Below are 4,018 nucleotides of genomic sequence, written 5' to 3'. Positions count from 1 at the left end.
TTAGAACAGGCAAAACAAATATATAGTGAAAACAATCAGCCTAGTGGCTGCCTCTGGAGATATTGGGAGGGAAGCCTGACTAGGCAGAAATGAGGGGACTATCTAGAATGATGTTGATTTTCTACGTCTTGATGGAGGTTTGGGTTATTCAGGTATATAAATTTTTAAAACTCATAGGATGGCACATTTAAGATTTCTACAATTTGCAGTGTGTAAATTTTACCTAGGAAAAAAGAAGAAACTTAGAGGTATTATTAAACTAGTTAATAATATGCATGCTGAATTGTTTAGGGGTGACACATACTGACGTCTGCAACTAACTTTGAATTACATCAAAGCATATATGAGATGGATAGAGGGATGGACTAATAGATATGTAATATATCAAAAATAACAAAATGTTAATTGTAGAATATTGGTGGCAGATATATAGTCAATCACTACACAATTCTTTCAACTTTATTTTTGGAAATTTTTATAATTAAATTTAGGGAAAAATTACAGGGGATGAATGGAGATTATTAAACATAGCCTTTCCTTCAGTTTCAAACCCACTTCCTATATATGAAAGTTTTCCTATAAGTGAAGTTAATAATCATTTTAGTGATATATGTAAACAACTCCCTTTCCATAACTGGCCTGCCCAGTGTATTATTTTTAACATATGAAATTGATAATTGTAAAGTGGCCCAGTTGTAGTTGAGGTAAATATGTGTGTGCAGTCTCTGAAGTGAACCAAACCTGTCTGTGGTATTCAGGGCTACAGACCTAAAATCCTGAGATTAACCATGTCAGTTGCTCCGTATTAGTAGCACTTGAAACACAGCAACTCTTTAGGTATAGATGTGTGGTTAATAGGCCATTATTTATGTGCCTGTACCTTCATCCTTTTTGACTTTATGTATCTCTCTGCCTGTTGGAAGTGGCTGTTTTAGCAATCTGGATGGTTTCAAGTTTATATATTTAATTTACCATGAATCTAGTAGCACTTGATATAATTGCACAAAATACCTGAAGTTCCCTTACTAGAAAAAAACATTTTCAGCAATAAAGTTTTACGAGAGACCGCATGTGTTTTAAGACTCAGATTCAGCGTTGCTGAGAACTGGTTTTCTAGCCCATCCATGCCACTGTCTTCAGCTGACTATATTTGCAGTGGCAATAGACCATTTCTCAGCAATTGCTTTCTAGGAATTTGTTTTTCCCTCCAAAAAAGTGGGCTTTGAAACGGAGCACATATTAAAGCTACTATTCTTCTGGGGGAATGGGGCAAAGGAAGTCAGAGTGGGGCAGAAACACAAAAAGACAAAAACATTTGGGAATACTGTTACCACTGCCATAAGTCACAGCATTTTCTAGAAATTTGTCATGTGTCTTCTCCCTCAGTTTCACAGGTGGTTGGAGTCATAATAAAACCCTAAAAAATATATATATAATAAAATAAAAAATCGTTATAGCTGGAGAAAAGAAGTTAAAAACACCATTAATTATTGATAGGCCTGGACTCTGACAAGAGCATCTTTTGGGTCAGAGATGAGTAAAGAAGCACTTAACAAATAAACAGCCTAGCAGATTCTTTTTGCAGTTCTTGCTGGAACTAAAGAACTAAAAAGAGACAGGGTTTTATGAGCTAGATATGAAGATCTTTTATTTAAAAAATAATGACTATATTATGTAAAGCCTTTCCTCATGACAAAACACTAAAATACTAAAAGGGATGATCACATAAAAAAAAGAGGTGGTCATTTGAGCCAAGTGTATCACTCAAGAAAAAATATTTCTGTTCATCTCAACCTAAATTCCTTTTAACCATTGTATTAAGAGAAAGCATTTTTGTTTTTCTCAAGTTATATTCCTTCTGACCGCTGTAGACCAATCTAAATTTCTCCTAAGTAGGTCACAAATAAGTTATGATGCTGCTCGTTTCTATTGTAATAGCAGCAGCAGAACAGTCAAGCCACGTCTTAGAGATAGAGGCTTCTGGGTACCAGTTAGAACAACTGTAACAGTCCAGGCGAGATGAGTTCCTGCTTTTTTCTTTACCCCCCACAGGAAAAGTTCTTAGCCCCCAGCTTTGCCTCAGGCCAAAGCCATGAGGCCGTAGCCTAAAGCTCCTGATGAATCCTTGTAGACTTCTGTGGTCAGAGTTTCTCAGGTAAAAACAGCACAGAACAAATGCTTTTCACTTGATGTCTGCCTCTTGAAAGCTTGGAGCCAAGATATCTCTTTGCAAAAATTAAAACAAAAAAAATTGAAATTATGCTTATAAGACCATTTTTCATCTCTTGCCATTTGTGTATGCAGTAAACACTAAATATTGTATTGCCTAGCAGGAAGTCAAATATGAGTGCCCAGTGTGTCTTAAATAAAATAAGAGGCATGTTCATTTAGAGATTGTGAGAGATAATTCAACATGAAAATCTGGGGGCAAAGAAATGATCTTGGAAGCCCCTGGGCAAACCTGGAGAACTGGCGCATGGGCCGTCCGCAACCCGGCTTTCCTTCATTACCAATGGGATGTGCATTGCCTTTTTCTCCTGTCTTTATTCATTTTTCAGCAGCCTGCCACATGCAATATGCCAAATCTCATATAAAAAAGCCCTCTGCGTGTTTATACACACACACATGCGCGCACACACGCACACACAGAGGAACTAAAGAACCTTCAGCGGATCCCAGCATAGACAGTAAAAACAGCCATCTGCACTGAAGCCCAGGATTTATTCACTTCTACTTGCCTGAGTTATTTGTTTGGCTTTGCAATGTAAAGAGTTCTGTTTTATTGTTGGAACTTTTCAGACTGTCGAATGGTTTTCAAAACTCTTCCCCCAGATGTCTTTGGCATTTATTAACAATGAGTAAGCACCAGCAATGGAACACAAAAAATGAGCATGTATCACACAGACATGAAAATCTTTACCCTAGGTCACCTGCCAGCATCAGGCTAAGGTTCCTGGTATTTAATGGAAAGGTTAAAAGGAGTTTACAGGTTTAATGTTGTGGCACGCTGATTTATTTTTCAAGGTTTTGAGGATTAAAGCATATGAGATTCTCTCAAGCAAGTTTGAACAAGTGTGTTGGGAAGCATGAACAGCAGGTGGCTGATCTACAAAATGTCATCCAAGTTCAAGTTTCTGAACATGATGTTATCAGCACCCAACTCAGATTTCATGTTTGATCCTGAGGATTCTAGCATTGCTATAACCAAGTCAGGTAGTGCAGTCAACTCTTCATTTTTATTTGAAGAAAGGCTTTTTAGCATACCTCGTATGCTATCAGTTAAACTACATAATTGCTGCTGTTTAGTCTTATTTGTGAATATAGCTATTGTCCCCAAATGATCATTAATTTCATGTCTCTCTCTCACTATATTTATAACTGAGGTTCTGTCACAAAGCCTCCATTCTTATCTATGGCCATAATGCTGATACACTTTAGATCAAAATGGAAAGATTTCATGTTCTACCTCAGAATATAGTATTTATTATAGCACAATAAGTCTCCCAGATGCAATCTTAAATTTAATGTGCAAAGCATATGAAAATCCCACAAATTTTGGAATTTTCATAACCAGAGATGGATCCAATATTTTGGGTACAAGACTTTTTTGATGTCTACCTGCTGTAAATGTTTCATATATAAATACAGATGAATATGCACGTATCTATGTGTGTTTCAATGTCTGTCTCTCTCTCTGTATCTAACTTGGAAAGTTAATCACCTTATTAATAGTTAGACATATTTTACTGGGCTTTTAGCTTATAGTAATCATGGAAACTGATTTTTTCATCTATCTGTATTTAAACATTTCAAATATCTGTTAATTTGTTCCAGTCAGAAACATTTTACCGTATACAAGAATCAAGCAGAAGACCACTTATAGTTTTTCTAACTATGAAAAAAATTTTTTTAAACACATTTTTCCTTCCTTCCTCTCCCTCCACTTCCTGTCCATCTCTACCTTTTTTTCCTTCCTTTTTTCTAGGTGCCAGTGCGTGGCTTGGATTTTAAAATAAAA

Source organism: Galeopterus variegatus, unplaced genomic scaffold (genome assembly GCF_000696425.1).
Source record: "Galeopterus variegatus unplaced genomic scaffold, G_variegatus-3.0.2 Scaffold1077, whole genome shotgun sequence".
Lineage (NCBI taxonomy): Eukaryota > Metazoa > Chordata > Mammalia > Dermoptera > Cynocephalidae > Galeopterus > Galeopterus variegatus.
The sequence above is the reverse complement of the archived record's forward strand: the minus strand, read 5'-3'. Positions refer to the sequence as shown.